Below are 12223 nucleotides of genomic sequence, written 5' to 3' on the forward strand. Positions count from 1 at the left end.
CTTCTCCTCCCCCTTCTCCTGCTGCTGCTGCTGCTGCTGCTGCTGCTGCGCGCGCCCCCCACCCCCGGGGGAGCGAGGCAGGACGCGTCCCACTCTGCCCGCGCCGCCGCACGGACTGCCCGCCCGGGTGGCCGGAGGAAGCCGGGAGCCGGACCAAACGAGGCCCGCGCCCGAGGCCCGAGCAGGACGCCCGAGCACGATGGGAGACCCCCGCCAGGCGTGGCTGAGAGCCGGTGTGGCCTTAAGCCACTGTCCAGTCCCCAAGGGGCGCAGAAGGGGGGACGGGTTTCGCCGGCGGCACGGGTGCTGTTGGAACGGCCCAGGGAGCAGCTGCTCCCCGTGGCGGACGCGCTGTGGCGCCGAGGGCGACGCGGCTCCCGGGCGAGCGGGGTATGTGGAGGGTTGGGGGGGCAGGCGGGCGCATCCAGTGGCGGTGGCGCTTGCCAGGTAGGGACCGACACGGGAACCATCTTTCCGGGGCCATGGCTGGGCTGGGCCGGGCCGGGCCGGGACTTCCGTGGTCGGTGCCACGCTCCCCGCGTCCCTGGCCAGCTAGGGTCTCAGCTGCTGCGTGTGAGGCGCGGGACAGGTGTGGGCAGGACGAAGCACTCAGGAGAAGCGGGCTGGGGAGCACAGCCCAGCCAGACGGGGACGGGGAAGGCGTCCCGGGCAGGGCAGGGCGTGGAGAGAAGGGGATGGGCAGTCGGGGGCCGAGGGCTGGGTGCAGGGGCCGGGAGGGTGGCGTGGAGGGTGCGGGGTGGCGGGGTCGGGGTGTGCTGCCGGAGCGAGTGGTGCCCCCCACCCGGCTCCAGCACCCCACCGCCCGGCCGAGGTTCCACGCCCCTGGGCAGAGGTCTGGGCAGTGCGCGTGGGTGGAGGTGGGCGAGTCCGGAAAACGCGGCGGTCGGTCCCGGGTGAAAGGTGCGGTCAGAGGAGCGCGTGAACCCGCTGTGCTGAGAATGCGCCTGTGCCACCACGGCCAGCGGGCCCAGGGTGGCGGGTTTGGGCCCGCGACGGCGGTATCTGAGCTTGTGCGAGGGCAGCGGGTGGGCGGGAAGAGTGAGGGTGCCCGCCCGAGAAGGGGCCGGGCAGGCAGCTGGAGAGGCAGGTGCGTCAAGGGTCCGGTGGAACGGGGGCGATGGGGCGCGCGCGTGCGTGTGCGCGTCAAAAGGTGGGCTTGTCAGGAGTGGGATTCGAACCCACGCCTCCAGGGGAGACTGCGACCTGAACGCAGCGCCTTAGACCGCTCGGCCATCCTGACGGCGGGTCTGGGCGCGTGGCCGCTCGCCTGCCTGCGAGCCGGAGCCCGAGCCCCGGTGGAGCCGGCGTGCGAGTACCGGGGCGCGGGGCGGGGACCGGGGTGGTGGTTGAAGAAGCCGCGCAGCCTCTCCCGCTCGCTCGGCCTCCCCGCCTGCGCCGGCCGGCCGGCCCGTCGACGGCTCCACCCGCGCCCCCTCCCCAGCCCAGCCGCTCCGCCGCGCCCGACCATCTTCCCTCGCCCGCCTGCCGGGCTCGCACTCCGCGCTCCCACCTCCTGCCCGCCGGCGCCGGCGCCGGCGCCGGCGCCTCTTCCTCCCGGCCGGAAGTGCGCGTCCGAAGCCCCCCGCGAGGGCGCGCTGGATGGCTGTACGCCGGTCGGGTGCGGGTGCGGGTGCGGTGGGTCGGTGTCCGGGACGCCTGGTCCTGGGTGCCTGCGTTGGGTGTGGGCGGCAATGGGTGGGGGCGGCAGCAGGTGCCCGAGGCCTGGGGCGAGCGGGGTCCGGGGTCGGGGCTGAGCGGCGGAGAGGGGAGCGCGTCCCGGGCGCCGGGCGCCGTCGTCCTCGTTAGTATAGTGGTGAGTATCCCCGCCTGTCACGCGGGAGACCGGGGTTCGATTCCCCGACGGGGAGGCAGCCGCCCTTTTTGCCCGCCGCCGGAACGACCGGGCGGGGAGTCGCCCAGGGCCCCGCCACTTCCCGCACGGCCTCCCCGCCACACACACACACACACACACACACACACCCGCCCTCTCGCTGCCTCCTGGCCGGGCTTTCACTAGGTCTCCTCGGACCAGGGGCGGGGCCGGCCCGCAGCGGGAGTGACGAGGGACTCCCTGGTGACGCGCGGGCAGGGCTCGGGAGCGGCTAGGCCGCGAGAGCGGCCGCCCGCGGAGGTCAGCGAGCGGGCGGAGCGAAGCAGCTTCGCGGCGCGTCGAGGGTGCGGGTGCGCGGCGTTGGTGGTATAGTGGTGAGCATAGCTGCCTTCCAAGCAGTTGACCCGGGTTCGATTCCCGGCCAACGCAGCGGGCCGACGTTTTGCCGAGGTGGCGGTGGCCGTGGCGACCAGGCTCAGAAGCAAGCGAGCGAGCGCGTGCGAGGCCGAAGGAGCGGCCCGACGTTTTGAGGGCGCGGCGCCGCGCACGGCGAGGGGAACCGGCTGCTAGGGCGCCAGGGTTGCCAGGCGCGGCGGCGGGAGGCGGGCGCCCGGCCCTGCTTTCCAAAGCGAGCCGGGCAGAGGCGTGGCGCGTGCCAAGGGTGCAGGAGGCGCAGGAGGCACACGCGGAGCCGACCGCCCGACGCTCCCTGGTGGTCTAGTGGTTAGGATTCGGCGCTCTCACCGCCGCGGCCCGGGTTCGATTCCCGGTCAGGGAAGCCTTTCTTCTTCCTCTCCGGCCTCCCCCGCCCCCCCCCGACTTTTGCTCGGGCCGGCCCGACCCGACCCGACCGGACACGGGCAGCGAGCGCCACCTCCAGTCTACATCTGCACGCGACCCTCCCATTTGGCCCCGGCCCGCCCTTTCTGCCGCCTCCCCTGCTCCCTGCTGGCCTCGCTCTCGCCCTGACGCCTGCCTGGCCACACCCACACCGCGCAGATAATACATCCGCGCAGGTGCCCTTGGCTTAGACGGCGATGCACTCGGAACACCTGAAAACCACGAGACCCGCTCCGCGTTGCGGAAGGAAGAAGCCCTGTAGACGCCAGTGGCTTCAGCCGCCCTCACGGAGCCTCCCTTCTTGGCCTCGTCCCGCGCCCCGGCCCAGTGGCACGCCCGCCACCTAGCTCTCCGTGCCCGCGGCTCGTCGTGCTCGGCCACCTCGCCAGGCCCGGAAACGCTTTCTCTTTTGCCAAATTCGACGTGGCTCCCGCAGGCTCCGTGGTCGGCGCGGCCGGGCCAAAGGAGCCCAATTCCGTAGCACAGTCCCCTGACTCGCTGGCTTGCGGGCTCGCTCGCCCAGCCAGCCAAGCAGCCGTGCGGGCCGGGTGCGGGTGCCGGCGTTGAGCGGAGCCCGAAACCTCGGCGCCCCACGCCTGGCTGGGGAAGCACGGCTGTGAGCAGGTAGGAAGCTGGGGAGATCGGGGGAACGAGACCACGGGGCAGAGCAAGGCTGACGAGGGATGGACGTAAAGGAGCCGGTCGGCAACAGCCCACGGCCCGCATCCCACGGTCCACTCCCCACTGTCACGCCGAGCACAGCGGCTGTGGTCGCAGGTGTGGCCTGGGCATGGGCTTCCAGTGGTCCCTGGGTGCGCGTTTCATTTCCGACGCTTCATTTTCCTGTCTTCCGAGAAGCCGGGGGAGTGGTGAACAGCAGAGAAACAGCCTCTGTGAGATTTGGTGTGCAGAGGCTGGAATATAGCAATGCGAGGAAGGGAAGACGCAGGCAAGTGGGTCCCCGGGACCCAGCAAGGATCTGAAGGGAGATTTCTCTCCCCTCTCCTCTCCAATCCTCTCCTCTCCTGGAGACAGGGTCTCGCTGTGCAGTTCATGCTGACCTCGAATTTGTGGCGATCCTGCCGCCTCAGCCTCCCGAGCGGTGCGATTGCGGGCGGGCATCACCACGCCCAGCTTCTGAAGGGAGAATTGAAGCCCCATGGCGAGAGCCAAGAGAGACTTCAATCAAGCAGAAGGACGTGGCAAGCGGGCACTTCCTCCCTGAGCCCTGACTCACTGCGTGGGGAGGGCAGCTGGAGCCCGCAGACCCACGGTGACGACTGTCGACCCCAGAGGCCTCCACGGAGAAGCGCACCACTGGAACGGAGTGGCGGAGGCGGCGGGCGGCAGTGGCTGCGTGAACGCCGTGTCTATAGTTTGCTATTGTTGTGGTGGTTGTGCTGTGTTCTTTTCTTGTTCATATTTCTTCCTTCTCTCTTTCTCTCCTGTCTTCTTCACCAGCTCCCCAATGCTTGTGTAATCTTCCTTTGTCCACCAGCCTTGCTTCTAATCCCTTCCTCTTCCTCTATTCCTCTCCCCAGCCCCCTCCCAGCATCCCTTCAGTTTTCTCCCCTGAGGGTGAAATCGCCCTATTGAGGGCACGTTTACTGCAGGCAGTTTTCTGGTCTGTTTTAGATTTTGTTCTAGAACCACAGATACAGTTCATAGGGTGAAAGGTAGCAAATTAATAGTCAGCACAGTCTGTCCCTCTCTAGGCTGTGTTTGATGCTATTGTCATTGCTGATGGTACTGCTTTAGCCAAGGTGACACAGTGGTTCTAATCAGTCGTTCTTCCTGGCACGCCAAGACTGAGATCGCCTAAGGGTCATCAACAATACTACGAGCCAGTGCCAAAGAACCAGGGGCTAGGCCAAATAGGCAGCAACGTCTCATCTGCAAGAGACTGAAGAGGTTCGATCTCGCGACACACACACTCAAAACCCAAAAGCCAGAGGCCGGGCCTGGCCGGAGGCCTCGGGACTCGGCCTTGGTGCGCTGGCTGAGCGTCGGCGTGATCCATGGGCAGCAGCCGGGGCTGTGCTGACAGACTAAGGCGAGGAGCAGCGAAACGAGCTGGAGGCTCTGGGGTCCATCTGCTCCGACCCCCTCACAGTATTATCAGAAACTCCAACCAGCTTCACCATCACCGTGACATCTGAGGCTGGAGAAAATGACGAAACCCTCCAGTTTACATACAGTGAAAAATACCCGGATGGGGCTCCCCTTTATGAAGGATTGCCCCAGGAAAACCTAGTAGATAATGATGCCAGAGACATTTTTAAATTATGAGCACTACGGGCTGAGGAAAATCTTGGTGTGGTCATGATCTTTCCTCTGGTGACAGCAGTGCAGGAAGAATTTAATGAAATAATAGATCAGATAAAAACAAAAATGAGAAGAGAGGAAGCAAAGAAACTGAAAGGAAAAGAAGCAGAAGAGGGAGAAGAAGCAGAGAAGCAATTATTCCACAGCACCCCTGTTACAATTGAGAATTTCTTCTGTTGGAAAGCCAAGTTGGATGCAGGACTCTTGGAAATTAACGGGTGAAGAAGAAGAAGAAGAAGAAGAAGAAGAAGAAGAAGAAGAAGAAGAAGAAGAAGAAGAAGCAGGAAAAAATCAAGCTGTTTGAAACCGATCATAATCTTGACACATCTGATATCTATCCAGTTCTTGGAGGATGCTGGAAATAAGCGGAAGTACACGAGTCTTTGATCCAGGAGCTGGATGACTTGGAGCGGGAGGATGTTGAGGACGACCCGGACTCGCTCGAGGGCCACAGCATCTGTGGCTGTGCTGAGAGGGTTTTAATTTTCCACATTTTTCTAAGAAAAAATGACTTTCAGGAGAATATTCTTCTGATAACGTTCACCATTGAACTTAATAAACTGACCATAACGAGAGAGAGAGAGAGAGAGAGAGAGAGAGAGAGAGAGAGAGAGAGAGAGAGAGAGGAGAGGGAGGGAGAGGGAGAGAGAGAGAGAGTACTCAAAAGCTGGCTACACCTGGAAGACATCTCTGAGAAGTAGTCATTTCCTGAGGGCTCGAAATACCACTGAGAAAGCTACCTGCCATGAGCAATTCATAATCCTCAACCCAGGAATTAAACTGAGAAAGTGAAAGAGAGAGAGAGAGAGAGAGACAGAGAGGGAGGCATATATATCTCCATACATGAAGAGAGGGCGAGCCTGGGGAGAAGACACTTAAGCAAGATGCAACCCCACACTTACACCTCACCAGAGGCCAACCCAGGGGGCAATGAGGTGGAACAATGAAAAAAACCACCCATCTGGACTCTCTGAATTGGTAGCACTGGAAGGAATAAAACAGATGAATGAGGCTCTAGAAAGAGCCACATCAGAAATAAGTTCTCAAACAGAGCTGAACCCAAAATTCAGAAAAGAAAATGAGCAAATGGTCAATAAGCCCATGGAAAATTGCTCCATCTGTCTGCTCTTCAAGGAAATACAAAGTATAACTACGATGAGATACAACTACGTACACACTGGAATGGCTACAATTAAAAAGACTCACAATACCAAGTGTTGTCAAAGATGTGGGGCAACAACGTTCTCATGCTTTGCTGGTGAGAATATGAAATGGTTCAAACAGTTTAGAAAACATTTTAAAATCTTTGATAAAGTTCAACATGCAATTAACTTACGTATGACCCAGAAATCCTGCTTCTAGACATTTACCCAAAAGAAATTAAAGTATGAGGGGCCGGGGATTTAGCTCAGTGGTTTCACCACCTGCTGCGCAAGCGCAAGGACCCGAGTTCGGTCCCCGGTACCAAAAAGCAAACAAACAAAGCAACAACAGCAACAAAAAAGAAATTAAATTATGTAATTCCATAAACACCTGTACAGAGATGCTCATAGCGGCTTTATTCATAGTTGCCTCCTAACTGTAAACAACCGAAACAACTACTACTGGAACAATGAATAAGCGCATTGCAATATATCCATTTAGTGGGTTATTACTCGGCAGTTAAAAGAAATAAATTACTGTCACATGCAACATGTGCACGAATCTCATAAACATGCTCAGCCAGTGAAGACAGACTCGGAGTTTATACTGTATGGCTCCCATCTGATGAAGTTCTAGAAAAAACATACCGGTCTGCAGGGGCAGAAATCTCATCAGCTGCTGCGAAGTACTGAAGGTCGCCAGATACCGGGAAGGAACCTCAAGGAATATCTAGGGGTGATAAAAGACACTCTACGTCTTGAGTGTGTTGTGTTCAATACATTGTGCTCCACACATTTTGATTTATTCTTTAAAAAGAAAATAATTTCTCGGATAACTACAGAGATGATGACCATAGGGACAGACACGGTTAGTGACTGTAGAGTAGATACGGATTTTAAACAAGAAAAACAAAACCAAAACCAAAAACTAGGAGCTGAGGAAAAGGATGGAAGCCACGGAAGCCCAATCTAGGAAAGAAATCGAATCCATGAGATAGATTCAAACGGGTATCCAAGAGGTTCAAAACTTCCACTGAAAGCACACACAGCAGAATGAGCTAACGTGAGGACAGATGATCAGACATTGCAGACAGGATTGCGGTTAGCGTTCGGTCATGAAAAGAAAGATCGCTTAAAAGTAGCAAGGGACCGCAAAAAGTCAATCCGACAGCTGCTAGATGATGCAAAGAAGAATAACGTAAGAATGATGGGAGTCGATGAAAAAACAGGAGAGGGCCCAAATGACATAAAAAAGAAAATCTGTTCAGAGACCTAATGGCAGAAAACTTCCCAAGCATGGGACAAAGAATTTGACACAGAGATAAGTGAGGCACATGGCATTCCAGTTAGCCATGATTTAAAAAGAAAAAAATCTACACCAAGGCATGTAATAGTCAAGATTGCAGAAATTCAACACAAGAGCAGAACATTAAAACAAACCCTTTCTGCCGCTCTGGATCGCCCCCGAGGACCCAGCGCCCAGATGGGACTTGTGCGGTTCCCGTCCCCGCCTCCGCCGCCCCCACCCCTGCCGCCCTAGCACGGGCCACGGTCTGCACCACTGACCCCCGGGCCCGGCCCCTCAGCTCCCGCCCCGAGTGCGCCGCTCTCCTGCTGCCCCCGGGGTCCAGCCCTGGTAGCCACCCTTCTTCTGTAGTTGCTGCCCAAAGCCGACGGCAGAGCTCAGCCTTGGACGGGCCACCCAGACTTGCTTTCCAGTGAGGCCCACGTGCAGCCCACGGCACCCACCGACCCGCGCTCCCCCGCAGGCAGGCGGGACTTGGAAGAAGACCCACCCTCCCCTCCCCTCCCCTCCCCTCCCCTCCCCTCCCCTGGCCAGCCAAGCGCCGCCCAGCTCGCCCGGGCCCCTGCCCCTCTCTCACCCGGATCCCCAGGCTTGCCACTGCACGGGACCCTAATGTTGATTACGCCCAAGGCAGGGTGTAAAGAGTTGAGCCCACAACTGGCTCCTTTATAGAAGTGAGTCTGGCCGAAGCCTGCGTGACAAGGTCAGAGAAACTCGCACCCAGACTCCGTTCCCACCACTACAACCTTCAGACTAGAAGGACAACGTTCTGATTCCAATCAGATTTTGTCCATTGTGTTCCTACTTCGAGAATGCTTTGTCTTGTCCTTTCTGAGCCTCGTTTACGTTAATTTCCACAGACACCACAGGTCGTGGCCTTGACCCCAGTTGACTGCCAATGCAAGTCAGTGCCCGGGCCTGTCCAGCGCCCGAGTGGGTTACAGCGGCGCTGGTCGTCCCGGCACCCCTCCTTCTGTCCTAGTTCTGTCTCTTAGTGAATTTTTTCCTCGGGCCCGCGCCGTATAGTGGGCAGGCAGGTGCGTACTGGAACCTGACTCCAGGGGTCTCCGGCAGCCACCACCTAGGGAGGTTTCCTTGGGCCTGAGAGGCTGGTGGGCGGTGGGCGTGGCCGGGGCGGTGGCGAAGGGGGAAGGGGGAAGGGCGAAGGTGTGGTGTCCGGTAGAGAGCAGCGCAGCCCAGGCCCCTAGGGCTGGCTGGTTGACGCCACGTGCTGCGAGGTGGGAGAAGGCGTGGTGGGGGGGGGGGAGGGGACGGGGGCGGGCAGAGCACGGTCTGGGACTTTCGGGCAACCGGGCAAGGACCAAGGACCCGGAGCGCTGCCGTCAGTCAGCCAGTTCTTGTGGGCGCCCGGGGCGCCCTCGGCAGGGGTGGGACCTGGGGTCGGGGCAGATGTGGAGCGGGTCTGGGTAGCCTCTAGGGGTGGTGGCGAGGGGGCCTCTGGTTCCAGGGAGATGGAAGCGAGTTCTGTGCAGAGGGCCCCTGCCCCCGAGGCTGGGGAGGTTGGGGTGGCCCGCTTCCAGGCCAGGAGACTGACGAGGGCGGCTGGGGCGCCGGGTGGGAAGCGGAGCAGCCCACTACTGGACTACTGGAGAGCGCGCTCTCGGCCAGGTCCCCAAGGCGTGAGGGAAGGCCAGCGGAGGAGAGACAGGGACTCGGCCCTCGTGGGCTCCCCCCCCCCGCCCCCGCCCCCGCAGCGAGGCGTGCGGTGGGGCTCTAGCCAAGAGACAGAAGCAAGAGGCGAATCCGGGTGCCCAGCTGCTGAGAGTGCCCGGGCGACGTCCTGTGTGTGCGTGTGGGCGGGCGAGCGCGGGCGTGCCCGTCGAGGGACGTGCGGTTGGGGCACCGGAGTCGGTCGGGGGACGGATGAGAAGGAACAGGGTAGGTGAGGGAGTAGAGCGCGCGGGTGTGCTTGGAATTCTCTTCGCGTGGTCCCGGTGTGCGCTTCAATGAGAGGTCGAGCGTGGGCGTGAGTGACGGTGAGAAGACGCCCGGGCAGCTTGGGGCTCGTGCTGAGGACCTAGTCTGGGCAGTGAGGAAACGGGAGGGGGGGAGGCGGGCGGCAAACGGGGGCTGTCGCCAGGTACCCGTGGGTAGGCGTGGAAGCGAGGTGGGAAGGAGCGCACAGGTGGAAGGGCAGGAAGAGAGAGCGACTAGGAACCAGAGGGAAGGTGCCGCGGATGAGGGGGACGGTTGAGGAGGGCGCGGGGTGGGGACCGAGGGGGCCAAGGAGCCAGGGTCCCAGTGCCCTGGGCCAGCGGGGCGGGAAGAGCGCGGCGCTGGGAAGGAGGAGCAGCGGTGAGTGGCGCGCGCCCAGACCGGCTGAGGCGGAGCTGAGCGAAGCGGAGCTGGCACCTTGAGGACAAGGAGGCAGAAGCCAGGGCGGCTTGGGCTTTGGGGCCGGAGGACCAAAAGGGGACTCGACGCTGCATGGGCCGGGAATCGAACCCGGGCCTCCCGCGTGGCAGGCGAGAATTCTACCACTGAACCACCCATGCGCCGGCGATGGCAGCTCCCACGGGAGGGGGGCTGTCACTGGGGCGCCCAGCCTCCGCCGCCGCCGCCCAACCCTGCTGGCCGCCCGTCCCGGACACCTGTCCTACCGGAGGTTGTGCCGAGGGCACGATGAGGCAAAGGACCCCGCAGGTGACCAGAAGGACAGGCTGCATGGCTCGTCGAGGTTCCCTCCTCCCCCTCCCCCTTCTCCTCCCCCTTCTCCTGCTGCTGCTGCTGCTGCTGCTGCTGCTGCGCGCGCCCCCCACCCCCGGGGGAGCGAGGCAGGACGCGTCCCACTCTGCCCGCGCCGCCGCACGGACTGCCCGCCCGGGTGGCCGGAGGAAGCCGGGAGCCGGACCAAACGAGGCCCGCGCCCGAGGCCCGAGCAGGACGCCCGAGCACGATGGGAGACCCCCGCCAGGCGTGGCTGAGAGCCGGTGTGGCCTTAAGCCACTGTCCAGTCCCCAAGGGGCGCAGAAGGGGGGACGGGTTTCGCCGGCGGCACGGGTGCTGTTGGAACGGCCCAGGGAGCAGCTGCTCCCCGTGGCGGACGCGCTGTGGCGCCGAGGGCGACGCGGCTCCCGGGCGAGCGGGGTATGTGGAGGGTTGGGGGGGCAGGCGGGCGCATCCAGTGGCGGTGGCGCTTGCCAGGTAGGGACCGACACGGGAACCATCTTTCCGGGGCCATGGCTGGGCTGGGCCGGGCCGGGCCGGGACTTCCGTGGTCGGTGCCACGCTCCCCGCGTCCCTGGCCAGCTAGGGTCTCAGCTGCTGCGTGTGAGGCGCGGGACAGGTGTGGGCAGGACGAAGCACTCAGGAGAAGCGGGCTGGGGAGCACAGCCCAGCCAGACGGGGACGGGGAAGGCGTCCCGGGCAGGGCAGGGCGTGGAGAGAAGGGGATGGGCAGTCGGGGGCCGAGGGCTGGGTGCAGGGGCCGGGAGGGTGGCGTGGAGGGTGCGGGGTGGCGGGGTCGGGGTGTGCTGCCGGAGCGAGTGGTGCCCCCCACCCGGCTCCAGCACCCCACCGCCCGGCCGAGGTTCCACGCCCCTGGGCAGAGGTCTGGGCAGTGCGCGTGGGTGGAGGTGGGCGAGTCCGGAAAACGCGGCGGTCGGTCCCGGGTGAAAGGTGCGGTCAGAGGAGCGCGTGAACCCGCTGTGCTGAGAATGCGCCTGTGCCACCACGGCCAGCGGGCCCAGGGTGGCGGGTTTGGGCCCGCGACGGCGGTATCTGAGCTTGTGCGAGGGCAGCGGGTGGGCGGGAAGAGTGAGGGTGCCCGCCCGAGAAGGGGCCGGGCAGGCAGCTGGAGAGGCAGGTGCGTCAAGGGTCCGGTGGAACGGGGGCGATGGGGCGCGCGCGTGCGTGTGCGCGTCAAAAGGTGGGCTTGTCAGGAGTGGGATTCGAACCCACGCCTCCAGGGGAGACTGCGACCTGAACGCAGCGCCTTAGACCGCTCGGCCATCCTGACGGCGGGTCTGGGCGCGTGGCCGCTCGCCTGCCTGCGAGCCGGAGCCCGAGCCCCGGTGGAGCCGGCGTGCGAGTACCGGGGCGCGGGGCGGGGACCGGGGTGGTGGTTGAAGAAGCCGCGCAGCCTCTCCCGCTCGCTCGGCCTCCCCGCCTGCGCCGGCCGGCCGGCCCGTCGACGGCTCCACCCGCGCCCCCTCCCCAGCCCAGCCGCTCCGCCGCGCCCGACCATCTTCCCTCGCCCGCCTGCCGGGCTCGCACTCCGCGCTCCCACCTCCTGCCCGCCGGCGCCGGCGCCGGCGCCGGCGCCTCTTCCTCCCGGCCGGAAGTGCGCGTCCGAAGCCCCCCGCGAGGGCGCGCTGGATGGCTGTACGCCGGTCGGGTGCGGGTGCGGGTGCGGTGGGTCGGTGTCCGGGACGCCTGGTCCTGGGTGCCTGCGTTGGGTGTGGGCGGCAATGGGTGGGGGCGGCAGCAGGTGCCCGAGGCCTGGGGCGAGCGGGGTCCGGGGTCGGGGCTGAGCGGCGGAGAGGGGAGCGCGTCCCGGGCGCCGGGCGCCGTCGTCCTCGTTAGTATAGTGGTGAGTATCCCCGCCTGTCACGCGGGAGACCGGGGTTCGATTCCCCGACGGGGAGGCAGCCGCCCTTTTTGCCCGCCGCCGGAACGACCGGGCGGGGAGTCGCCCAGGGCCCCGCCACTTCCCGCACGGCCTCCCCGCCACACACACACACACACACACACACACACCCGCCCTCTCGCTGCCTCCTGGCCGGGCTTTCACTAGGT

At 63.4% G+C, this 12223-nt stretch overlaps 1 long non-coding RNA gene and 7 other non-coding genes across 8 annotated transcripts; 5 read left to right on the forward strand and 3 right to left on the reverse strand.

Moving 5' to 3' along the window:
• Positions 1-1178: 1178 nt before the first annotated feature.
• Positions 1179-1261, reverse strand: Trnal-cag (transfer RNA leucine (anticodon CAG)). The gene has a single exon. It is a non-coding gene; the product is annotated as a tRNA-Leu (tRNA).
• Positions 1262-1817: 556 nt separating this feature from the next.
• On the forward strand, positions 1818-1889 carry Trnad-guc (transfer RNA aspartic acid (anticodon GUC)). Its single transcript has one exon. It is a non-coding gene; the product is annotated as a tRNA-Asp (tRNA).
• A 320-nt stretch (positions 1890-2209) lies between these two features.
• On the forward strand, positions 2210-2281 carry Trnag-ucc (transfer RNA glycine (anticodon UCC)). The gene has a single exon. It is a non-coding gene; the product is annotated as a tRNA-Gly (tRNA).
• A 277-nt stretch (positions 2282-2558) lies between these two features.
• Positions 2559-2630, forward strand: Trnae-cuc (transfer RNA glutamic acid (anticodon CUC)). Its single transcript has one exon. It is a non-coding gene; the product is annotated as a tRNA-Glu (tRNA).
• A 63-nt stretch (positions 2631-2693) lies between these two features.
• Positions 2694-6447, forward strand: LOC147823947 (uncharacterized). Its single transcript, XR_015443014.1, has 2 exons — positions 2694-3316; positions 3728-6447. It is a non-coding gene; the product is annotated as an uncharacterized LOC147823947 (long non-coding RNA).
• Positions 6448-9910: 3463 nt separating this feature from the next.
• Positions 9911-9981, reverse strand: Trnag-gcc (transfer RNA glycine (anticodon GCC)). The gene has a single exon. It is a non-coding gene; the product is annotated as a tRNA-Gly (tRNA).
• Positions 9982-11361: 1380 nt separating this feature from the next.
• Positions 11362-11444, reverse strand: Trnal-cag (transfer RNA leucine (anticodon CAG)). Its single transcript has one exon. It is a non-coding gene; the product is annotated as a tRNA-Leu (tRNA).
• Positions 11445-12000: 556 nt separating this feature from the next.
• Positions 12001-12072, forward strand: Trnad-guc (transfer RNA aspartic acid (anticodon GUC)). Its single transcript has one exon. It is a non-coding gene; the product is annotated as a tRNA-Asp (tRNA).
• The last annotated feature ends 151 nt before the right edge of the window (positions 12073-12223 follow it).

Source organism: Heterocephalus glaber, unplaced genomic scaffold, assembly GCF_053883595.1.
Source record: "Heterocephalus glaber isolate CG9 unplaced genomic scaffold, H.glaber_assembly_v1.0 deba00001561, whole genome shotgun sequence".
In the NCBI taxonomy this organism is placed as follows: Eukaryota; Metazoa; Chordata; class Mammalia; order Rodentia; family Bathyergidae; genus Heterocephalus; species Heterocephalus glaber.